This window comes from Neofelis nebulosa, chromosome 12 (genome assembly GCF_028018385.1).
Source record: "Neofelis nebulosa isolate mNeoNeb1 chromosome 12, mNeoNeb1.pri, whole genome shotgun sequence".
Classification (NCBI taxonomy): Eukaryota; Metazoa; Chordata; class Mammalia; order Carnivora; family Felidae; genus Neofelis; species Neofelis nebulosa.
The window spans coordinates 15,810,501-15,836,213 of record NC_080793.1 but is presented as its reverse complement, the minus strand read 5'-3'; the positions used below and the strand labels follow the sequence as shown (position 1 = coordinate 15,836,213).

The 25,713-nt window shown below is 45.8% G+C and overlaps 1 long non-coding RNA gene across 1 annotated transcript; it reads left to right on the top strand.

Moving 5' to 3' along the window:
* On the top strand, positions 1-23,758 carry LOC131491427 (uncharacterized). Its single transcript, XR_009251450.1, has 3 exons — positions 1-288; positions 2,370-2,428; positions 23,577-23,758. It is a non-coding gene; the product is annotated as an uncharacterized LOC131491427 (long non-coding RNA).
* The last annotated feature ends 1,955 nt before the right edge of the window (positions 23,759-25,713 follow it).

Here is a 25,713-nt window from a genome sequence, read left to right as displayed (position 1 = left end):
ACCTTCCGTTTACAAGAAGTTCCTCTTCATGGTCAGTCCACTAGAATCTCTCCATCCCTTCTGTGAATTGGTTCTGACCGTCATGGAAGTTGAGTTGAATTGTTGTCGAGCTTTTGTCCAAGGTGATGCTTAAAAGCACAGGCTCTAGTGTCAAAGTGAACGTGGTTAAGACCCTTCACTTTCTGAATTTCTGTCTTCGGCATTGGTGATAGCCTCCGACTACCTGACTGCTATGAAGACGAAATGAGAGAATCTACATAAGGTTCCTACCCTAAGACTAAGTCCACGGTGAGTCCTTAACAAATATTAGCTCCTGGGGTTGTTTGCTTCCAGTGAAGATCACTAGTCACTCAGCAAACCTTTCCCAAGAGCTGGTCATGATGCCAGGCTTTATGCAAAGTTCTGAGAACTCAGGAGTAACTAAAAACAAAATCCCTGTCCTCAAGCTCCTGACACTCTCATTGGGTTCCGACACACACACAAGTTATGTCCACTGAGGCAGAATCGGGCACGGCCCAAATGGATCGCCCATGGTGAACCGCACAGGAAAGAGATTCATTGTGACCGTGGGATGGAAGACGGGGTGGCATTTGAGCCAAGTCCTGAAGGATGAGCAACAAAGAAGGAGAAGGTTGAGGGAATGGCGTGATCAATGCTAAGAAAGAGCTGGGCATTTTCCACGTGTTCTGAAGCAGTCAGAGGGGAGGGAAGGTAGATGGATACAAACCAGGGTAGGACTGGAAAATGCTGAAACATCCACTAAATTACCATGAAGAGTAATTTGAACTTAGTTTTTATTTTTTTTTAATATTTTTAATGTTTATTTATTCTTGAGGGGGCGGGGAGAGAGTCAGGGAGGGGCAGAGAGAGACGGAGATACAGAATCCTCAGCAGGCTCCGGGCTCTGAGTTATGAGCACAGAGCCTGGCATGGGACTCAAACCCATGAACCATGAGATCATGACCTGAGCCAAAGTCAGGCGATTAACCGACTGAGCCACCCAGGCACCCCGAAGTTAGTTTTTTCAATGTCAGGGAGCCACTGACAAGCCTTGAGGATGGATGTGACATGATCTGCCCAGGATTGGATAGAGATTTTAAAATCAGATGCACGGGGAAGATGGGAAAGATGAGACACCGACATCAGGGAGAAAGGTGGGAGTTTAGGCAGGAGGCAATAGCCCAAGCTCCCATATTGGCCAAATGCCCTCAACAAGCTACCCCTGCCTGCCCTTCTCACCTCCTTTCCTGCTACACTTCTTTCTACTCCGCTGTACTCCTGGCCCTGGAACCCCACAGACATGTCTAAACCTCAGGGCCTTTGCACTTGCTTTGCTCTCTGCCTGCAATCATCAATCCCCAGTTATCCACATGGCTTGGTTCCTTCCTTCTCTCAGGTCTTATCCAGATGTCACCAGTCTATCTAAAATGGCCTCCAGTTGTTTTTCAGTCCCTTCACCCTGGTTTATTTTTATTCACAAAACTTATACCCCCTGTCCTTATGTTACATGCTTACTTGTTTACGTTTTTGTTACCTGTCTTCTTGAGGGGAGGGAACTTATGCCTCTCATTCTTACCTATATCCATAGTGCCCTCCCATCACATTACAGGCACTTGGTGGATATTGGCAGAGTGAGCGACTGAATGAATGGTCTTCCTTTATCCTTATATCACTGCCACTTCTCACTGGCAATACGTTTTGTAGGGCGACAAAATGAAAATGGTTCCTATCCTTGAGGATCCTACAAAATGACCCATAAAATGTTTGCGCAAATGTGAGCTCTGAGCCCTTGTGGCGCAACATGGAAGAGTTTTGGTGTGGTAGAAAAACCCCTCGAGGCAAGAACTTTTGGGGGCCTCAGGGAGGGCTGGGGATAAGACTTCGAGGACAGACTTGCCTCAAGCTACCAGGGACCTAGCATATGACTGACACACAGGAGGCTCTCCGTAAACATTGGACGAATTACTGAAGGCATGGCACATTTAGCTGACTTCTTTCCAACACATCCATGCCTATTTTAAGGGGCAAGATGGAAAACAGGGCCAAATACTGGCCCAGAGGCCACAACAGAGGTGGGAGCCAGGAGGCAGGAGTGAGCAAGCACGCGCTTTTTTTTATGAAACCCCGTATAGACCATTTTCCTCTCACAATGAGTAGCGCTCATGTTACGTGGTATTACAAAGGCTGGAACCACAATGCCATGTATTTATGGAGGGGCTGCCTCCGAGGGGTTCAGACCGTTTTACAGACGTGATCTCATTCATGCTGTCTCAGGTCTCCTCTCCAATGACAGGATGGTTCATTGTTCCAAACGACGTCAACTATTTCTTTTAGACGCACTCTTAGAATTATCCGTTCTCCTGTTACAGGTTCAAAGATTTACAAATCACCACCACATGGCTCCAGAATTGCTACAGCAGGCAAGGAGGTGGGTGGAAATGGAAATTTTCTGGATTTGTAATTTAGAAACTCTTCAAATATTAGGAAGTCACTCTTTGTAAACTCGTCTTAAAAACGGGGGGAAACATAGGCTATGACTTCCAGTCGCATAATGTGCTAATAAAGGTAGGAAAAAAAGAATATCAATCCTCCACAATGTTAGCTGGGGCTATAAAAATAGGCGTTAACGAGTGTGGCTAAGCGGCGGGATAATTAGAGCCATGATAAGCATGAAAGCAGGTGGCGATATGGACGTATTCTCAAGCTCAGGGTCACAAGAAGTGGGTTCCTCTTTGGTGCTGCTGTAAGTTACTTTGTGCCCTTACACAAACGCTTCACTTCTCTGGGCATTTTTGTCTTATCTGGCAATGGAGGTGATTGGAAATAGGTCCTCCCAAGCCCCTGCTGTTAGTGCATGGCTTTACTACAACCACCAGTGCATCGTGGCCTAATGTTTCACCTGGAACATAATAGATGCTCACCAAATGTTTGGTAGATGACGGTGGCTACTCTTCGGTGGTTTCCACACTAGATTAGACTTCATACACAGTTGGCGAGCGCCTATTCTGTTCCAGGCACAAAGATGGTGCTGGGTTATAGCAATTTGTGGAAAAGGTCGTCATTGACACCCATGTGAGCTGTGAAGGGAGCCAGATGATTAACACTGATGCAACAGAGCCTCCTTGGAGGAGGGGACATAAGCTGAGTTTAATGGGTAATGACCAGGAGCTCACCAGATGGACCAGAAAGAGAAAGACATTGCAGTCGGAGGGAAAAGCATGTGCAAAGACACAGAGGTGGGAAAGAGCTGGAGGAAACATGAATAGAGTGTGCGGGTGGGTCACCAGGAAGCCAGGCTGGAGAAGTAAGTTTGGGTCACATGGTTCAGGACCTGGAACCGTAGCTATAGATCTCAGGCTTTGTCTTCCAGGCAACTGCATCACTGAAAGGTTGATAGCAGGAGACGGTCATGTCTGATTTTCAGAAGAAACATTAGAAATTACTTTAGACTTTACTCCAAGGAATTGGTGGACTGGATGTTATTCCTGTTTTACAAAGGCAGAAGTTGAGACTCAGACAGGATAAGGCATCTGCCTAGAATCAAATAGCTTGAAGATAGCAGAGGGGCATCTGGGTGACTCAGTCGTTTACGTGTCTGACCTCAGCTCAGGTCATGATCTCACAGTTAGTGGGTTCGAGTCCCATGTCAGGCTCTGTGCTGACAACTCGGAGCCTGGAGCCTGCTGCAGATTCTGTGTCTCCCTCTCTCTCTCTTTCTGCCCTTCCCCAGCTCATGCTCTGTCTCTCACTCTCTCTCTCTCAAATACAAATAAACATTAAAAAAAGATTTAAAAAATTGCAGAACCAGGATTAGACTCCTTTCCTAAAAGTCTATCAAATCTACCTTCTCTTACTGATGTGATCTAACCTATTCTTCCTCTCCTGCACGGACACCTTGTTCCAGCAGCTAAGTCACTTGCTTGTCCTCTGAGCACACAGTGACACTCCCCCCTTCCCTACTCTGGCCCCCATGTTGTTCTCTCAATCTGGGATATGCTGCTTGGTCCAAATCCCCCACATTCAAGGTCCACAAATACTTCAAAGTTCAACTCAACCTCCCTCTACTGCGAGAAACTTTCCCTGGCGATTCCAGGGTCCACAGGCCCTTTGCAGAAGGACTATAGTGCGTAAGGTGTGAACCACATATCTCACCAGTCTTCATTTGCTCAACCCACTGGGCCATCCCAGACGGTGCAGCCTCCAAGCACCCAAAACCATGCTGGGCAGTGAGCAAAACACACAGTCTTTATCCTCATGTAGTTTACATCTAGTCTGGGGAGGTGGCCGGATAGTGCTTCAAAGGAAGATGGCAAGGTCAGGGGAGGGGCAAAAGGAGAGAGGGGCTCCAGGGCTCGAGGGCTGCTATGATGAAATGGGGTTCAAGCTGAGGTCGAATGGCTAGAGGGTGAGCGGGGGTTAACTAGGTGAAAAGAAGGGGAGACAAGGGGAGAAACGTGGTCCTGGGCTGAAGGAACCCCCAGCCTAAGCCGACGGTGGGAGAGAACGTGATGTATTGAGGAATGGACAGGAGGCAGTGTTCCTCAGCCAGGATACAAAGGGGCAAGCAACAGAGATCGACTCTGGTGAGATTTAAGCCAGATAGAAGATTAGCGAAGGATATTGAGAAGTTCAAAGTTCCACCAGAAGACCAAAGGAGTTTATACCACCAAAGCCCATCACAAACATAAGCTCGCAAGCAATCTGGTAGGGATCCTGGGAGCTCACTGTTTTAACATCGGGATCCACAGCCAGCTTGAGCACTCCTCCCGCACGGGGCTTCCGGCACCCTCCGGCACCTTTGTCACCAGTGCTCTGAAAATAGGCAGGTGTCACTGCCGCCACTACGATGAACTTTTTCCCAGTCTTTTCTCCCCCACCCGCTATACCACGACCCCCAGCCAGGCACCTCTGATAGGCCATCCATGCTCTCAATCCCTGGCTAGCTGGAAAAGCTTCTAGCTGGCTTTTTCAGCTTCTATCGTGGGGCGCGGACTATTTCCAATCAAGATGTATAATGTGAAGAAGTCCTCAAATATAGAAAGAAAGCTCACGTGCCGGGCACACGCTAGCACAACGGGAGGACGAGAGCACCTGTAAAATTCCGTAATTGTTTTAGTTGTGTTCCTGTCAGCTGCCGAACTGGATTGAGATCTCCTTTGGGGAAGTGCCCACGCTTTCTGCCTCCCTCACAAGTTCAGCCCTGACTGACGGTCCTGGCCACATACTCCCTGCTCAATAAATTCTTGTTGACTTCAGTCTAGTTCATTCTGCAAAGGTCATTTCATTTGGCCTTCGCTGGGAGATGATTTTCAAATGTAAAATATGAATAACTTGGCCCCGGAGTCAGTAACATCTGCAGATAATCATGTCATCTGGCCATGCAGAACCTGTGGGCATGGGAAGCTTCCTGGGACGTGAGCAGATACGCAATGGAAATGTGGTGCGTGATGTACCCATCACTTCTCAGGGGCTTATTCCCTCCAGGGCAGTAGAGAAGCTCAGGTCTTGAAAACGCATTTGGGCAATCCACTATTAAGTAATGGTTACTTAGGTGAAAAAAAAAGCTCCTTAAAAAATGAACAGTCCACACAAGCAGGTGCAATACCTTGCTGCAAGGAATTTTGTCCTTTGGTTTTTTTTTGTTTTTTTTTGTTTTTTTTTTTTACAGTGTTTCAGTAGAAGGAGTGCTGGATTAGGAAGCGGGATATCTGAGTCCCAGATGTGGCTCTGGGCTTAGCAGACATGAAGTCTTGGCGTAGTTTCATTATTTCCTGGACCCTCGGGCTCCCCTTCTGTAAAATGGGTGTGCTGATTTATTAGGGGGCAGCCTATAATAGGCATCTGGTTTTTTTCTGCTCGTTCACCATACTTCTGTCCTTTTCTAGAAATCTGTTTGTGTATTTTCTTTCAGAATGGTGGTTCTCAAATTTGAGCATACATCAGAATCGCACAGGGGGACTTTAAAACACAGATTCCTGGGGCACCTGAGTGGTTCAGTTGGTTGAGTGTCTGACTTGATTTCGGCTCAGGTCATGATCCCAGCATCGTGGGATCGAGCCCCACGCCGGGCTCTGTGCTGAGCACATAGCATGCTTGGGATTCTCTCTCTCTCTCTCTCTCTCTCTCTCTCTCTCTCTCTCTCTTTCTCTCCCTCCTCACACTCTCTCATTCTCTCTCAAAACAAAACAAAACAAAACACACAGAATTCCTGAACCCTTTCTTCAGACTTTCTGATTTTATAGGTCTATATAAAGAAGTGAATTATTATATTTATAATAGTAGGATTGATATAATAATATATTGTACAATATAGTTGTATTCTGGAATTTGTATTTCTAGCTATTTTTCAGGGGATGCTGATGTTACTGACCCAGGGACCATACTTTGAGAATCACTGTGCTACAAAGCCACCCTCCCTTATTCTAATTCCATGGGGTTCAGAGACTCATTTTAGCCTTTGGCTCCACAGGTGGGAACACAAACCAACCCTGACTCAATTAGTTTATTCTAACCATCTACTCATTGAGGATGGTTTAGGATGGGGAGAAGAACCATATCAAACCAATGAATACTCTTCTTCGAGGGCTGCTCACCGGGTAGAATGTGAGCCTGAATCCACTGGGGGCCATCTTGAATCTTCTGATGATTATATTGACTGAAGAACTCAGATTTGAGACCTGCAAACCAGAGATCCCTGAACCTCTACCTGAGCTTCTTCAGTCATCCTCAAAACATGCCACGTGAAACTACATGTTCTCCTTTAGCTTGAGTCACCTGCGTTTCTGTTCCTTGCAACTGAATAATTCTAAGTAATACATAATTCTCCAGAACAGAGAGTGGGCTCAGTCCTTTAAAAAACAAAACAGAACAAACAAAGAACAAACAAACAAAAACTCCTGAGAAGTTGTTAGCTGTGAGACAGTGACCAGATAGGAAAATGGTGAAATGATATTACAGTTCCTTAAGGACTAGCCTAGGAGACAAACGGAGAATGGCACACCAAAGACAACCATGACAGTGAAAAGGACAGTAAGGAACCTTTGCTGAGTGTTTAGTCAATACCACGTTCTCTGCTTGATGATGTGCATGTATTACCTGACTTAATCCACACGATGACCCTCGGAGCCAAATATGATCATAAGATCAGCTTCTGGATAAGGATACTAAACCTCAGAGATTTTAAGAAACTTGCCCAACATTGCTCACCCAGTAAAAGGCAAAAAAGGAAAGGAAAGGAAAAGAAAGGAAAGGAAAGGAAAGGAAAGGGGAAAGGAAAGGAAAGGAAAGAGGAAAAGAAAGGAAAGGAAAGGAAAGGAAAGGAAAGGAAAGGAAAGGAAAGGGAAGGGAAGGGAAGGGAAGGGAAGGGAAGGGAAGGGAAGGGAAAGGAAAGGAAAGGAAAGGAAAGGAAAGGAAAGGAAAGGAAAGGAAAGAGGAAAGGGAAGGGAAGGGAAGGGAAGGGAAGGAAAGGGAAGGGAAGGAAAGGAAAGGAAAGGAAAGGAAAGGAAAGGAAAGGAAACGAGACGTGCCCACTTGTCCCAGCTCATTCTGTTACCTTGACAACTGCTCAGACCTTTTCCCTGTCCAACTCATCTGCAGTATCCCCCCCCCCCACCCCGCCCACAAGCCTGCCTCTTAGAGCCACCACCCAAATCAGAATTTGGTAAATATTTCAAAGATTATCCCAATAAATACTTCATTGGTTACCAACTTCACCTGTCTCAAAAATATACACCCAGATGGTTTGATTATATAAACAGATTGCCTTTTTTTTAAGTGCCTGTGGCTTTCAGCACTTTTCACTGTGTCCTCTGGCTCCTTTGCACATACCTCACCTGCTTGCTTCTCTGATTTCCACTTATTTGTGTTTGTGCCACGGCACAGTGGCAGCCCGGTGTCCCTTGCCCAAGCAGTGACGGCGGTGGGATTTGATCTGGTTTTGTCTGAGCCATCATCCTCTGCCGCCCACACGAACACTTCTGCTAGGTTCATAACATGAGTTCCTGCCTCCGTGTTTATCCCGCACACCTGAAGCATGTCCCTCCTGACCACACTGCTGTCTTTCCGAAGCACAAAGTCTCCTGTTGCTCATAAGCCTAAAATCTGCTATTGATTTAACCTCCTGGTCTGCCAGGTGAACTCCTTCAGAGACTCTTCCCCAACTGCCATGCAGCCTTGCTTCCTTGCAACCTCACGCCAACTGTGCATTTAGCCTCAGCTGTCCCATCCCGGCCAGACCCCTGTTCCCTGGACTCAGTCTCTGTATCTCTGCTAAGGATTGCTTCCTGACGTGGTGACAGCCATACTCCTGCATCTTTTCCCATCCAGCCGTTACCTGTCCTTCAAGTCGTAGCTGGAAATCTTCCTTCTCCATGACATGTCCCCAAGTCCCTTGGGCTAAAGATGATAGCACCTCCTCTGGACTCCCAAAGCACATTTAAAGTCCTTCTCTCCCACTACCTAGTCCTGTCTCCATTACAGTTATTTATAGATAGAAGCCATCTCTTCCCCACTAGTTTATAAAATCTTTGTGGGTTTGTTTTTGTTTTTGTTTTTGTTTTTTTTAAAGTTGATTTATTTATTTTGAGAGAGAGAGAGAGGCAGAGAGAGAGAGAGAGAGAGAGAATCCCAAGCAGATGTGGGTCTCAGTCTCACGAACCATGAGACCACGACCTGAGCTGAAATCAACGGCAGGACCCAGGTGCCACCCAGGCACCCCACAGCCTAGACGATTTTTGAATGCATGATCCTGTGTCGTTTGTCAATGTATTCCACACTGGACCTGCCTTATTACCTTGTACATATTAGAAACTCACATATCTAAAAATAAGTAAGTGTATGGGGTTCTGGGAGGGGACCCTCCTCCAAAATGCCCCTTTCATAGTCTACCATAATCGTGGACATTCCATGATTCCAGTATAGAAGATTAGTTGTTCTGGGTTGGCACTAAGTACTGATAACAGGAGTCTCTCATGAGACCAGACTTCACAGGAAATGTCTCCATACATCTGGTCAGTCACCGGGTGTCCCTGGAGCACTTGGGGACCCCATTTGAAACAGTTCCTCATAAACATGTTATTTTTGGTATACTGCCTTAGTTTTTGACATCCATGCACATTTTAATTCTCTATTATGCAATACCAATATTCCATTTGATATAAACATTTCCTCCCAATGGTCAAAAAAACTTTAGCTCCAGGCATCTATGCCCAGTGTACTGTATGACCCTGAGTACCTTCTGGTTCCCCATCATGGATGATGATACCCCTGGCTGCAAGGCACAGCGTGAAAGGATCTGAATCATTCACATATTTCCGTGAATTAATGATTCAGCTCTTTTCTCACCGAGGGCGAAAGGAAGACAATATGAGACATGAGAGCATTACTAGGGACCGGCTAGCATTGTGTTTCCCTGAGGGACAGTGTAAAACACATCGGAGGAGACGGGCAGAGAGAATATCCCTGGCATCTGAGACGAGTCAAGGTGACCTGACGGAAGGTGTGGGAGGGAGCCTGATCTGGTCGCCAGTTTTCCAAATGATGGCCCTGCTTTGGCCTCTCCTCTCCCCATGGAAGGTGAAGGCCTGAGCTAGAGAGGTCATCAATTCATTTTCTTATTGGAAGCTGAGCTAGCTTATCCAGAGCCGGGGGGCTGTCAGCACAGGATTGTTAATGAACATGTTTCCTGTAGATAATTATAGGAAAGGGAATATTGAAAGCACTTAAAACATTTCATTCTTTTTAATTCATTAATTATATTGCAATTATCCCGTGCTCAGGAGCAGTTCAGGAGGCTGGATTCCAGCTATTCCTGTGAGGCCCCATGGGCAGAAATGAGGGCCAAGGGCTTGGGGAGAGAGGGCCTGAAGAGAAAAGCTCAGAAAAGGTTAACTGTGCAGTTACAAGAAGCTAATTGGAAACCTCTTAAACAAAATCCAGGTTAATAAGAGTTGAAAAGAACAACAAGCCTCTTTGATAACGATTATTATGATTATTATCATTGTTTTCCACCTACATCAGCATTGCTTCCAATCTGATAGACCCCGTCATAAGCAACCTGACCCCTCCCGAAAACTTCTGGCTCTGAAGTTGAATTGGGAACGTCAGACTTTTAGAGATGGGGAGAAACTTTAAAAATGGTGGACTCACGGAGAGACCAGTCTCAAAACTGTATCTCGGTGGCTTATATCCTAGACCTGACCCTGTGTCCTCTCCCCAGATTCTCACGTTATCCATAAAAGAGGATTGTAAATAACTTGCATCGACAAGTACCGGACCCTTTGCATATGCCAGGCTTGGGAGAATAATAGCGGTACGGAGGAGGTCTCTGTTCTCATAGAACTTGCGCTGTGTGGGGAACACGGTGGGTTAAACGTGCGATCGACGCTACGGATGAGGTGCAGGGAGAAAGGCCATGGGAGCTCAGGGAGGGAGCTCCTATCCTGGTCAGAAGACAGGGTGGCGAGAAGGCTTCCCGTGGGGGTCTCCATCCTCCAGACACGTGTGCATCACATTAACAACATTACCTCCAATCTCAGTGTTTCCTGACTCCACCCTCCTGCCTTTCGGGCAATCCAGGCTGCTTTCTTCCCCCCGGGGATTTCCTCTAGGAAATCTGGTTGTAGTCGTGGAAAGGTGAAGCGTCACCCTCACCTTTAAGTGGAGCTGCGGCCTAAGGGTCTGCAGTTGGTCAGCCTGATGGGCACCAGTCATCCACCCTTTCTCCCTGCCCGTCTGCTCTTCATGGCTTCACCAGCCTCCTCGGACTGCTTGGCCCCAAGCCACCCATGGCTGATGCTGCCACTGATAACCAGGTACATCGCTAACAGATGAGTCATTAATATATTTCTGGGAATTAATGAGTCTGCTCTTTTCTGGCTGAGATCAAAAGGAAGACACTAGGATACATGAGAGACTAAGTAGGGACCAACTAAAGTTGAGTCTCCTATGGGGGTAGTGCAAAATGGAGCTGGGGGGGACAGAGTGTGCCCTTGGCTCCTGACCACTAGCCAAGAGATCTTGAACCTGAAGGTATGTTTTCCCACTCTCTATAATGTGAACCAGCTCATGTCGCACTGATTAAAGGTGATAGACCACGTGGGGGCGCCTGGGTGGCTCAGGCGGTTAAGCATCTGGCTTCGGCTCAGGTCATGATCTCCGAGCCTCTCCGAGCCCCGCGTCGGCTCTGTGCTGACAGCTGGGAGCCTGGAGCCCGCTTTGGATTCTGGGTCTCCCTCTCTCTCTCTGCCCCTCCCCTGCTCACGTTCTGTCTCTCTCTCTCTTTGAAATAAATAAACATTAAAAAAATTTTTTCTAAAGATGATAGACCATGTGGACTGCAGATGAGTCAACCCAGTTGTCTCAGTCAAGCCCTATATATCTTACAGAGCTCAGTCAACATCAGCAAAAACAATCTGTATCTCACTCACAACTGACCAAAACCACATATGGGGACCTTGCTGAGACCAAAGGAACTCCCCAGATGAACCCCATCCAAATTGCTCACCTGCAGAATCATGGGTCAAATAAATGGCCATTGTTTTAAGCCATTACCTTGTGGGGTAGTTTGTTATGCAGTAACAGCTGACTGATAGAGCATTTAACCATATTTTAGGTCAGTTCAATTCACCCAAATGTTTTGGAATATCTGTTATGTTCTTGGTCACTGAAGACATAATAATGAATAAGGCACAGTCCTTGTTTCTGGAAATATACAGATCTAACACCTCTTAAGTGTAACTAAGAAATTTTCAAACGCTGAGATTTTTACACTTTTGTATATGTATCACCAGAGTGTATATGATGAGGCCCCAGGGTGGTCTGTGGACTCCTTGAAAGCGTGTTAAAACTTTGCACGTATGTGCTTCTATACGTTTCCTAAGAGAAGGCCCTTGGTTTTCAAAGGGATGTTGAGAACCGTTTGACGGTAATGCAGCGGAAACCCGCTCACTTCGCCAGCACTCACTCCAGTCTATTTGGGAATGCATTTCACTGCTGACTCATCCAATCAGAAAGGCGTCCTCAAAATGCTATGCTGCCCGAGGCCACAGAGGTTATGTTTTGGACCATCAGAGTGTTACGACTGTCTTTAAAAAAGCTTCCAACAGATAATGTTATCACTTTTTTGTCATATAGAGCAGAACCTTTGTATGATCCCCAAGCACAGTTTCTTTTATAAAACATGATGGGCTTATCTGTGTCCTGCTTTTGTTCACTGTAAGGTTGGTAAATCTTTCTCTCAGGGCAAAAATGCAAGCTATCATTCCCTATAGCCTTGCTCTTCCGGCAACAAATGCCTCTCATTTTAGCCAAAAATGGAGAATATCTATACTGTGTGTTCTTGTTGGAGGACTTCACCGAGCTCTGTCTGAGATCGAGAACCATACTAAACCCTGATGACAAAACATCTGATGTCGGGAAAGAGAAATTATCCCTTTCTCTTATTTACTTAGGGTTTCTTTATTTTTAAACTAGATAACACAAAAGGGTGAGAGAGCAAGGTAAAGGACAGAAAATGCCCTAAAGGACCGTATCTTATGTTTATCTTATCATCACTTCTATAATCTTGCTTAGCATCTTTGACCAAAGCTACCACCTCTGAGTCTAGGTATTTTTATTTGTAAAATTGGAGTTACCCTCCGTGCCTTGCCCTCTTCACGAAGGCGGTACTGTGCAGCTCAAGCAACTATGTGTGAAAGTGCTTTACAAATCGTGAAGTGCTACCAAACCTAAGGTTGGTCTCCTCTATCTTGTGTTCCTGTGATTCACTTGGAGTCTTACGCCTGGGCCCATGTGGTTCTATCAAATTGCCACCTCTGGAATTAATGACATCATAGTTCATTAACAATATCAGATGGACAACATCATTCCCCGAATCGGCTCCTTCCCTGATGCCCACTGGATGGATGGTGGGAGTGGCCGAGTGTTGAACTCCGACGGTCCCTATGTTTCCCTGGATGGCTGTGTGAAAATCACTGGTCTTATTTCTGCATCAGGAGATGATAATAATTTACTGGTTAACGGCATGAACTTGGGAATAACGATGCCTGGAGTGGAATGCTGTAACAACCCCTTAGGAGCCACGTAATCTTATGAAAATCATTTAACCGCTCTGTGCCTCAGTTTTTCTCATAGGAATTCATAACTCATATAGTTTGGGAGGATTAAGGGAGGTAAGTATGTAAAGTACTTAGAACAATTCCCAGCACTTAGTGGAGTAACAAGAGAGCTCAAAAATATTAGCTAATATTATTAACTTTTTCCTGTGCCAACTTGCGAGCACCTTGGGTGGTGGTGAGAGTTGCACCTGCTTGCCCATTTCCCGATTCTCACACTTGCTGTTTGATAGGTGCTCAACAAATATTAAAACATGCACGCATAACATGAAGGATAGATGAATAAGTGAAGGAATGAATGATTTTGGGAAAAACGCTGGCCCTGAAGGCAGAACACATGAATCCTGGGCCGCGGCCCATCTTTAACTCTATCTGACAATCTCTGAAACACATTATTTACCTCTCTAGCCCGCAATTTCCTTGCAAATGCAAGCAGTGGACCAGATAATCACTAATGACCATTTCATCTCCAGAGGTCTATAAAATGAGATTATAAGGTGAGAAGGAGAGAGGTTGTTTCACTCAGAGTCTGCCGGTGGGTCAGACAATTTACTCAGAGGATCTTGTGAAATCTTCCCAGCGCACTATCAGGGAAACAAGATTATCTCCGTTTTATAAACAGAGAAACCGATGAGACTCAGAGAGGTTAAGTGACTTCCCCGAGACCACACAGCTGATAAATTGGGAAGCAGACTCTGCCTAGCTCTGAATGAAGTCAAAGGTCAGTCCTTTCCACTATCCTATTGAGATCCATGATATAAAAGTGAAAGATGGCATGCTATAACCCACGCGGCACCTTCTCCCATCAAAGGGAATCAGAGGCGGTGAGCAGGGGGCAGGGCAGGTATACTGAGAACAGGTGTGGAGAGAGCTGTCACTTGACATACACATTTAGACACGTCAGCATCTGTGTTGGGATCCAGATGGGGAGAGATTAAGCAGGGGAGACAGTAGCAGCTATAACATTAGCCTTGAGTTAATTGCTATTTTGGTATCCTTATGGAAGGAAACATCCAATGTACATATTCACGCAGCAAATGGAATTCATAACAATTTCTTTGAGTTGGGAATCACTTGTCCCCTCCTCCCTGGAGCTAATCCAATGTCTATATTTAACCCGGCAGGCTGGGTGGCATTACATTTGGGTGATTATTTATAGATACCCTCATGCACGGTCTGCTGCAAAGCCACAGGGATTCTGCCAAGGCGGTGGGGAAGGAATAGTTCCAGATGTGCGACTGCATGTGAATCCACGTCCGGGCCTCTTCGGATAGGGAGGTCTGGGAGCTCGAATATGCATGAGATCACAGTGTCTCTGCTTTTTATTTCTATTCTTAATTCCCAACGTGAGGGGATTTATTTGAACATGAGGGTAGCTAAATCATCAGTCTTACAGTTGGAAGGCAATTTAGAGTCATTCACCCAATCTCCAGTCTGATAATTTGAATCTTCTCTACAGTATTTTCATTCAACAAACACTTGCTAATTATAACCCTAATCTTACCTATCACTGATTCAACAGATAGTGTTTGAGAACCTACATCAGGATCTGTGCTGGGACTTCGCAGGTCAGGGACGTGCCCTCATGTTGAGTTGGGAGAGCGCTGCCATCACGGGGTCACAGAACATGGGATGACTTCTAAGAACAAGGTGCCTGGCAGGGCTAAGGGCTCAGTAAATGGTGGCCATTGTCATCATCCCCTTCTTCCTGATGTGGTTGGAGAATGCTTCATAGCTCGTTCTTGAATGTTAAGTTGCATTTCTCCAAGCAGAAGAGAGGGTGACTAGGAGAAGAACAAATCCATAAGGCATTTTCAGGAAATGCTGAGAAGACCGGAGAGTCTGAAATATATTCTTCATGTGGAGGAGTGGATTGAGAAGAGACAGAGAGGGTAGAATGGGCTCACGGAGAAGCCTAGAATATCACACTCAATAGGAGGAACATGGTCGCAATTATTTGGTAAGCAAAGGAGTACTGTGCTTGTTTGTCTTAAAAATATCCAAAAAATATCCCTGTCAATTGATACTATTCAAATTTTAGGATTTCTTGGGAATGGTAGTTGGAGCCCAAAGCTCCATTCATGCTGTTTGGGGAACTGTGGCCCTGGGGTTCCCAGCCTAGTTGTTAATAACTCAACATTTACATGGTCACAGTAAGATGTATCCATAATGTATCAACTTCACCTTAAGGTTTATTTTTAATGAAATGAAGTTGACATACCTTTTGGTAACCTTAAAGTCACAACTGTGCAACACATCTGTCTCCAGGGCCAATTCATCTTTTTATATTATTAGCATCAGAAGGCCGTGTTTATTTTATTAGGACCCTGCCTTTGACTTTTCTCATGCAATCTTTGACAAAACACTAATTTCAGTAAAGGAAGTAGGTTGGACCATTTTTAATGTTTTTGTTGTTTATTTATTTTGAGAGGGGGAGGGAGACAGTGTGAGCAGAGAAGGGGCAGAGAGAGAGAGAGAGAGAGAAAGAGAGAGAGAGAGAGAGAGAGAGAATCCCACGCGGGATCTACACTATCAGCATGGAGCCTGATGTGAGGCTTGATCTCTCGAACCATGAGATCATGACCTGAGCTGAAATCAGGAGTCGGACACTTAACCAACTGAGCCACCCAAGCGTCCCAGGCCATTTTATTTTTAAGGTTCTGTGCACTTTAGTCGTCCCACATTCTGGTCCTGAACATTCTGTGCCACAAAACACAGAAACCTGGGGAGAGAGCAGTCTTACCCCTTAAGGAAGGTACAATTTGCTCCAATAAACAAAACCTACCTGAATTAAAATTTCACGCACACAGTGCTACAAGGCAGCATGAGTTCATGTCTCCAAAAAAGTGGCTTGGGCTGTCAGTGGTGGCAGTGTGGGGGGAAAGGCTGTCATTTGGTTGTGGTAGTTGGTCCAGAAAGAGGTTGGAAGGAAATACAAGTGATACGATATCGACGAGAAACCTGACTAGCTTCAGGATTCTCTAGAACTGACTTTGGAGAAAAATCGACATAATGGTTGTCATGTTTGCATATATATTTATAGTCTCTGTATTTATATCTTATATAACAATGCATGCGGAGCTGCATAAACACACTGAGTAAGAAGTCAAGAGCCTTGGGTTCTTGTTCCAGCACGGATACGATCTGGGTAACCAGGAGCAAGCTGCTAGACCTCTCTGGGTCAAAATTTCTCTACCTATCACGTGAAGGCACTGAAGCCAAAGAATCTCATATTTCCTTCCAGCTTAATATCATAATTATGTGATTCTTGTTTGAAAAAGCAAAAGAAGGGAAAACACACAAGAGAAAAAGTCAGCAACACTGCTAACAGTACCTTTCCAGTGTAGAACCTTTTTGCCGTAGCACGGATACGCTTGCTTCTTTCTGGCAACAAAACAAAACAAAACAAAAATACAATTCCTGAAATATGTCCTAAATGTTTATTAGGTTCCAGTGACAATATTATAAATGAACATCGAGTGACAGTCTTGTCACCTATTAGTAGCATAAAATTTCGACAGGTGGAATTCTGGGACTTATGTAAATGAAAGACTGGATCCTCTGTTATACTTTCTTGGTCAACTTCCAACATGCTGACTTAATAGCTATGGTGTACTGGAAAATAAAACGAAGCCACTCACATATATTATAAGGGAGATAATGAATTATTATTCCAAAAGTAGGCTGGTTGCACTCATTTGCATATAATGTTTAATTTTTACCAAATGTTTCATTTTAATACATGCAAAAATGATCAAAAACTATCAAAAAATGCTAATGAACTTTCTATTGCAAATACATTGTTGCCCTTGATTCTGGGGGTTTATTATAAGAACATTTGAAATTCTCAATGGTAAAGTGATTCTTTTAACAAAAATAATATTGAAAATCTTCACGCACTTTCGGTGGAAAAGGCCTTTGAGATCATCTAGGTAAATCACCTATTTTTATAAAGGAGGCTACTGGGGCTCAGACTGCTGGAGCGAGTTGTCTGCAGTCACATAGCTAACCAGCGGGGGACCCCAGGGTTGCGGCTGTCCAGTTTTGTCTATTTTTTAGTGGGCTACATGATTGCAAACAAACAGACTTCGTGTTGGTGTTTCAAATGTTTGCAACTGAACACAGTTTCACCGTCAGAGACCCCTTAGGAGTTATTTCGGTTTACATGGGGACGGAGATGCTGGCTCGGGAGTGGAGACAGGGCACGAGGCAGGCTGCCATAGACGTATGGACGAAAGTAAAATGCCGAACGCCTTCATAACACGGTACTTCCCACACGACTGTGGTTCAAGCACCATCTTTGTGATTTTTACTATTCATAGACCACTTATGTTCTTTATTTAACTAACTTGTTTTTCCCTTTTTAAAAGGCTTTTTTAGGCTTATTTATTTATTTTTTAAGAGAGAGACAGAGACAGCGAGTGCAAGCTGGGGAAGGGCCGAGAGAGAGAGAGAGAGAGAGAGAGGGAATCACAAGCAGGCCCCGTGCTGTCAGTGCAGAGCCCGACACAGGATTTGATCTCGTGAACCTGAGCTGAAATCAAGAGTCAGATTAACCAACTGAGCCACCAAGGCACCCCTTAACTTGTGTTTCTTAAATTAACCCTTTTTAGTTAAAGAAATGCATGTTCCAGAGGGATTTAAATTCTACTAAATGGAAAGCCAAAAGTATGTGTTTGTATAAAAGACAGTGGGAAAACAACAACAACAGCCATAATAACTGTTACAGAAACCACACAGTTAGTGAAATTCTAACAGGATACCGTTTCTTATCCCAAGTTCTGCGCCCGGAGTGTGCTCTTACTTTGTTATAAGAAAGGATGGAAACGGGGAGGCTAGCAAGTGTTAGAAGCATTAAAGATGTTAGCACCCAACGAAGATTTTGTTTTTCTTTGACATTGAAAAGGAAATGACTTTCTTCCAACATGATTTGATATCTGATGGCATCAGTGTCCTTCCCCATCAAAATTGCCTCTTGGACCATCAACAGCGTGCATCTCACATTTTGGAAAAGGCTGGGCTCACAGGAGACACCTCTGTTATTTGGGCCTCTGGCACTTAGATTTCTGACCAAGGAACCACGTAGTAGAGAAACTGAAAGAAACCTCAGAGATGATCCAAGCAACATAATACGGCTGTGAAGGTACGGGTCCTGGATCCCAGCAGCCCGGCATGTATCCTCATCTCGCCACCTAATAACTGTTAGCCAAGCAAATTAACTTGTCCGAGCGTCAGTTTCCTCGCATGTAAAATGGTGGTAAAACTCCCTGCCTTGAAGGGTTATTGCAACGTTATCTAAGAAAATGTAATAAACATCAAAACATTTACTGAGCACAAACTTTACATGTGTGATATACCAAATCCTTGCAAGAGCCTATCAAGGGAAACATTATTAATCTCATTTTACACTTGAGAAAATTGAGGCACAGGAAACTAATGATTCCCCAAAGCTAATAGGCGGCCAAACAGGAACTCAAGTCCGTGTGTGCTTGTCTCCCAGACAGCTTCTTAGCAATTATGCTTTAGACACGCAGATAAGATGTTTAGAGAGAGAAAGTCTAGCTTAGATGGATGGGACCCTGCAGGCAAAAATCCCACATAGAAGCCTTATGGAGGTAAGCAGTGAGTTATTTAGTCGATTACCGGAGTCCTATTGTCGCAAACATGCTACATAATGAGCCACCCAAAAGGAGTGGAGTAGAGCGACAAGTTTTTATGTGTTTTCCCCACTCACAGTCCAGACGTTGTTTGGTACACGTCTCATCCACAGGTGCCTACCTACCACCTCCTTGGAATAGTGGCCGAGAGGGACTCTTCTTCCCCTGGAGGTTCACAGAAGCTCAAGAGAACAAACCAAATGGCACACGTGTATTGAACGCCTTTGACCGCGTCGCCTCTCTCGTCACCTGGTCCTGGCCACCGCCAGGCACACGGCCGGTCCCGAAGTGGAACAGGAAAGTACGCCCCACCTCCGGGGCCCAGGGAAGGGAATGACCATTTGCTGGGAAATATTCCGATCGGGAGAAATGAGCACGAGCCTCGAGAAGACAACTTTGGGTCTCACGAGGGAGCGCCCCGAATGCCGAACAGGGCGAACGCGGTTCCGTCAGCAACACGGAGTCACGGAGGCTTGCGGAGTGAAGCTCGAATCTCACTCATTTCGTCTGACCTCCCTGGCGCTCGTTTGCTCACCAGTGCTAGTGAGCGGTCTTTGTTAGCGAAGGTTCCACCTGGGCAGAGGGCATTGCAACCTGCAGCCTCTTTACAGGAGATACTCAGCTCTAGCGGAGAGGTCAAACATGACAGCAGATTTTGGGGGGAATAAATAATAAGGGAGATGCCTCTCAACGTCCATGGGCCGGAGGACGGCCCGTCTGTGCAGTCAGCCTGGAGGCAGAAAGGCACGAATGGAGCAGAATCTTGTGCCGGTGAAGGCTGGTGGCCTCTTTTCTTCTTTCTCATTAAGATGGCACCCCTTTTGTCTTCTTTGCCTTTTCATAAGACATCGCTACCTGACACGATGCTATACGTTTGTTTGCTTCTTTATTGTCTCTGCCTCACTCGAATATGAGTTCCGTGAGGCCAGTGACCTTGTCTGTTTTCCTTTCACTAGATTCTCGACACCTAGAATAATAACTTAATAAAGTTAAGAGCTCAGGAAGCATTCGGTGTATGAAGGCACAGACACCGGGCTGGTGCCTTTCCGCTCGTTGCCTCTTCCTCTGAGATTCCCGACACTCAATACCAGGGGATCGTCACCATCTTCAATCCTACACGATCGATCAATCCATCGATCCCACGTCTCCCACGGACAGCCTGCGGCCTACTCCTCCTCCTGGTACCACTCCGTATTCGTTACAGTTCTTGACTACACGTGAAAGAAACCAACTTCGGGGGCACCTGGGTGGCTCAGTCGGTTAAGCGTCCGACGTCGGCTCAGGTCACGATCCCACGGTATGTGGGTTTGAGACCCGCGTCGGACTCTGGGTTGACGGCTCGGAGCCTGGAGCCTGCTTCAGATTTTGTATCTCCTCTTTCTCTGCCCCTCCCCTGCTCTCTCTCTCGCTCTCTCTCTCAAAAATGAATAAAAACATAAAAAAATTAAAAAAAAAAAAGAAAGAAACCAACTTCATGTAAATAGCAGAGAAGAAAGGTACTGGGGGATATAGGTGGTACAGGTAGGAATGGAAAGAGACAGAGCACAGACAAGTTCTTGGCCCTGGAATCATCTGCTTCAGGCATCCTGTTCCCCGAACCCCAACCTTCTACTCGCGTCCTTATTGCCGAACTCCCCACTGCGCTGAAGCCTTGCAGGTGATTTCGAACTAACCCGGAAGCTTTGGATTACTCCCTCAAGACTCACAGTCCCCCTTTTTGAAGGAACATCGGCAGCTGTTTCATGGAAAATGGTTGCTCCTATTGTGGCAAGATCTACAAGATAAATTGTCTAGTGAAAAGTCAAGGTACGCGATGGTGTGTGCATGCTTCGTGTTAAGAAAAAGGATGTGGATGCTGATGCATGTATCTAAATAGATTTCCCTGGAAGGCTACAAACCCATCTTGGCTATAAGAGTCTCGTAAGTAAGGGAATTGTATGACGGGGAAATGGAGAGAGAAGATGTCCTTTTTTTTTTTCATTTTTTGACGTTTATTTAGTTTTTGAGAGAGACAGAGACAGAGCATGAGCAGGGGAGGGGCAGAGAAAGAGAGAGAGAGAGAGAGAGACACAGACTCCGAAGCAGGCTCCACGCTCGGACCTGTCAGCACAGAGCCCGAGACGGGGCCAGAACTCACGAACCGTGAGATCATGACCTGAGCCGAAGGTGGATGGTTAACCCAGGCACCCTGAGGAGATGTCCTTTTTCTAGAATATGGCTGTTCAGATCCTTTGAATTTTGTACTATGTGCCGAAGTTACTTGATAAAAAGATGAATCCGAAGTGATTTTAGAAAATAAAAATGAATAGAATTAAAAAAAAAAAAAAAAAAAAAAACAACCAATATCCTGGGCTGAACTACATGATTTGCCGGCTTCATTTATTTTCCATGCTTTAGCTACTAGAAGCGAGGGGAGAAAATATTTTTCTTCCTACCACTTCCTACTCCTTCTACCTTTTATGGCGTGTTCCCCTTCCACACACACGACAAACGAAGAGTGTCGGACGCATAGCAGCTCTGGTAAATTTTATTAATGGCCCCAGTTATTTACCCCATCCTGTATTCACAGCCTTTGCCAAGTGATTTCACTTCCTTCCGTCCCAAATCACCAAGTGCATTTTAACCCCTCTTAAATTTGAGCAGAACTGCGTGACGGGCGCTGGACAATGGGGGTGAGGGGTGGCAATGACACGGCGTCCATTCTGAACCTAGGCTTCCGGAGCCATCTCGTGCTCCTGTTGGCTGTCTTGCACCTCTGCTATCTCTACGAGAACGTACCGGGCTTGCCTGTTGGTCCAGGGAGGGCAAGGAGCACATTGAAGAGACCTTGCCAATGGGTGGCTTCGAGCTGCCTGCTTAGGTCCAGCTGTAGGATAAATAAATGCTCATTCCGTGGCCTTGAGATTTGTGGTTGCTTGTTACGCAGCGGCAGATGACGGATACAGCCACCAAAGCGAGGAATAGCTCCTGTAGGCACCAGCTTTCAAATCGCGTGGCCCAGGGTGACCTCTTGCCCTCTCCCAAAGGAAGGAAAATCACTGACAGGCCGTAAGCCCCTAGAACGTGTCACACGTAGAGCTAAATACCTGACCTGCATTTCGTCTTTTGCTCCCATCACAGACGCATTAATATAACCTTTCAGAAGAGGAGAACTAGAGGCTCAGACAAGTAAACAATCTTCCCAAGTTTATAAAGATAGTCAATGGCAGAGTTTAGATTTTAAACTATTTATATCTGATGGCCTTTTCACACACACACACACACACACACACACAGCTATTTATTAGCAGACATGATTTAAGACATGCCTCTTACTGGGAAGTCCTGTCCCTCGCTAACCACTCCAAATGGGTGGACACTAGAATGTTCTGAGGACATAGCCAGAAGCGCGGCTTCCAGGAGAGTGTCACAGGACAAACAGTGTTTTCGTATTCATCTCCAGAGAATCGTTCTCTGGGCGAGACAAGATTCCCTGGAGCGGGGGCCCTGGGCAGTGTGCAAACCTCTGAGCTCAGAGTAGCCTCAGCTGGTAAATCATTGGTGAGACGATAGCCTGTGGTTTCAAGTTACTCCAGGCCCAATTTTGCCATCTCTGGATTAAAAAATTGGGCTCTGCACTGCAGGCTAAGAACGGGGAATGATTTGCTACTTTAAAGTGCTAATGCTTCTAGCAACGCCCTTTGTTTCCAAAGCTCTACAGCGGGCTTCTGCCTAAAAGGGTAACAGCACCCACTCCCTCCCAACTTTCCAGGAGATGTCACGTGCCCGCCTGCTGAAAAAGGTTAGGAGGGAGCACAGCCTGACTCTCCTGACCGTGATCTTGCTTCCTCCCACCTCGGCTCAGTGAGGTCAGTATTATTAACCCTAGCGTTCCCAGTGAGGAAACTGAGGCTCCAAGAGTATAAGAGAGAAGCTCCGGGTCCTACAACTGACAGGAAACGGCAGATCTGGACTTGAAATCCTGACCCCTGAAACCAAGTCCGGAGCTCGTTTATGAGAACTGGCCACACAGGAGCAGAGCCCCAAGCTGCCCTCCGAATGTGGCCTCGCTTTGGAGATGAGCTTCACCGCTTCCTAGTGGCCATCCGTGACAATACCAATTGTCTGCCAAAGCATTTGATTAAGCCGTCTCTGTACCTCGGTGTGCATGAACTGGTCATGGAATAGCTTGGAAGGAATGGACCTTAAAGGCATGTGGAAGAAATGGACGAAATTGTTTCCTTTTATACCTAGAAGAACAGAGATCTGGAGAGATAGACTTTCTCAAGGCCGTACTAGAGACCTAAGCTTGTCTTTTCCTATCACAAAAGCAGCCAACTCTCCTACTTCTAGGGCCAGTCTGAAGGAAAGAGCATTAACAGCAGTTTGTTGTGTATTTACAGAGATCCACAAAGCCCTCTGTGGCTCACGCTCTTATTACGATGCTCATGAAATAGACGAGGTGAGCTTTTTCCCTCCATTCCCCAGACAAGGCCACAGACAGCCAAAGAGATAGATTACCTTGGTTTAAAACACTCTACACCCGGGGCGCCTGGGTGGCTCCGTCGGTTGAGTGTCCGACTTCCGCTCAGGTCATGATCTCACAGTTCATGAGTTTGAGCCCCACATGTGTGCTGACAGCTCAGAGCCTGGAGCCTGCTTCCGATTCTGGGTCTCCCTCTCTCTCAGTCCCTCTCCCCCTCATGCTCTGTCTCTTTCTCTCAAAAATAAATAAACTTTAAAAAAAAATTAAAACAAAATACTCTATATCCACTGCCCTTCGTTTTCAAAAAAAGTTTAATGACATTAATTTGTATTTATTCTACAGGCTTTTATTGCACAAGGATTGTGTGACAAGCACAGTGCTACTTCTAGAATCATAGGGCACAGAAGACTTGGTGCCTGCTGTCACAGACGTTACATTCTAATCAAGGAAGCAGCCATGAAGTCTGTAAACTATACAAATAATTGTATAATTCAAAAACCAATAAATGGAACAGAAGAAAAATATAGGAAGTCATAAGAGTTTTAATGTTGTTGGTGCAGAGGAGGATCTAATGGGTCAGGAAACACTTCTCTCAGGGGTGTTGGTAAGAAATGAGTGTTTTTTAAAGGAAAGAGCGCAGAAGGTATAGATGCCCTGAGATAAGAAGGAGCACGTTACATGAAAGTGGCAGATGAAATGCCAAAGTGAGTGGACCCCACAGATAAGAAGAGTGGGGAGAGGCAGGATGTGGGGTAGGGGGGTCAGATCATGCCAGGTCTTTGTAGCCAAGGGAAAGGATTACGACCTGCATTCTAGCACTAAAGAGAAGCCACTGGAGATTTTAAGTGGTTGAGCAAAATGATCAGACTCTGATTTAAAAATTAAACCAAGCATGCTGCCTATAATGCTGAGAACAAATCCAAAGGGCATCGAGTGATTAAGTAGCTGTTTTTGACCAGGGTGGGAGAAGCAGAGAGAGTGCCCAAGAGTTGGTAGATTTGCGTGGCATTTTGGACATAGATTCAATAAGATTTTGTGATGGACGATCTGTGAAAGCAGAGGCAAGAGGGAAGGCAAGGTGTCAAAAATGAATCCCAAGTTGCTGACATAAGAAATTAGGTGATTAAGGGAGATGAGAAACCTGAAAGGAAAAGAAGCAGGAGGGCATGTGCCTGAGGCTGGTGAGAGGTGAAGATTGGGACACGAGGCAGTTTCAGGGCAACAAGCGGTCATGAGCTTACATCTCAAGAGAGAGTCTGGACCAGAGGGACGGATGTGGGAGCCATCGCATAGAGATGAAACCCAATCATGGAAGGGTCTGGGTTGTCCGTGGAGGAAGTGACCAGTGAGAGAAACAGAGCATATTAAAGCAACGCAGGGATCCTAGGAGGAGAGAGGCTCAGGATTAAGCCCTAGGGAGCTCAACATCATCTTAGGTAGAAAAGGAGGGGCTGGCAGGAGAAGCTGGGAACGAGGACGGCCAAGTAGGTAGATGATCCAATGGTCATCCAATGGTAGATTTCTCCAATGGTTGAGAGGTCGAGAGACGACTTCAGAATACACCTTAGACTTGGCGACATGAAGGTGACCGAGTTTAGGCTGAAGTGATACAGTGGAAATCTGGAGGGAGTTGAAGATTACCGGAATGATGTGGCGAGGAATAGAGACTGTGTGCTAGCCAATGCTTTTGAGAATTTTGAATATGGAGAAGGGAGGCATGTTGATTGTTATTGTTACATTTGCTGGGTGACCTCAGGCCACTTCGTTAACCTCTTTGTTTATGAACGAACACCTGCAAAAGGAAAATAATAGAATGTATTCATAAACTGCTGAGAAGACCCATAGAGAGGGAGATGTTGCTGATGGAGAAGAGAGGTTGGGAGACGAATGGAGATGGAGGAGGGTGGGCACGGGCATACAGAGCACAGGCGGGGGGAGGGGTGGTCATTGGCAGGAAGAGGGTCTGTTCCTACCGCATTGGAGATATAGGTACGGTTCCCACGTGAGTCTGTGCAAACTTGTGATACTATGCATGAAAACTTGAGAAGGGGGCCACGAGAGGACAGAAAGCAGACGCCTAATTTCTGAGTTGCTCCTCCAGACCACGTGGTTGGTCCATGCTCTGTGGGGGAAGCCCCAGGCCAGACCCCAGAGACGTGAACTACAGGTGAGAGCACCGTCGAGCGTCAGCATTGGAGACACAAGACAGCATCAGAACAGGCACGTGGGGCCACCGAAGCAAGGCAGCTTGGTGTTGAGGTGATTAATCCCTTGTCTCCATTACTCGAAATGAGCTAAACAGATCCCTTGCTGGGCCTGTCACACTGATGTTCCGCATGCAGATTGTTCTTAATGAGCAGGGCACAGGGCTGGTCCCTGGTTTGTAAACCCATTCATTTCACAACACATCGTTTTGGGTACGTATTTCTGTGACACGATCTGTTGGCAGATGAGCTCTTAAATGAAACGTTGGCCATTC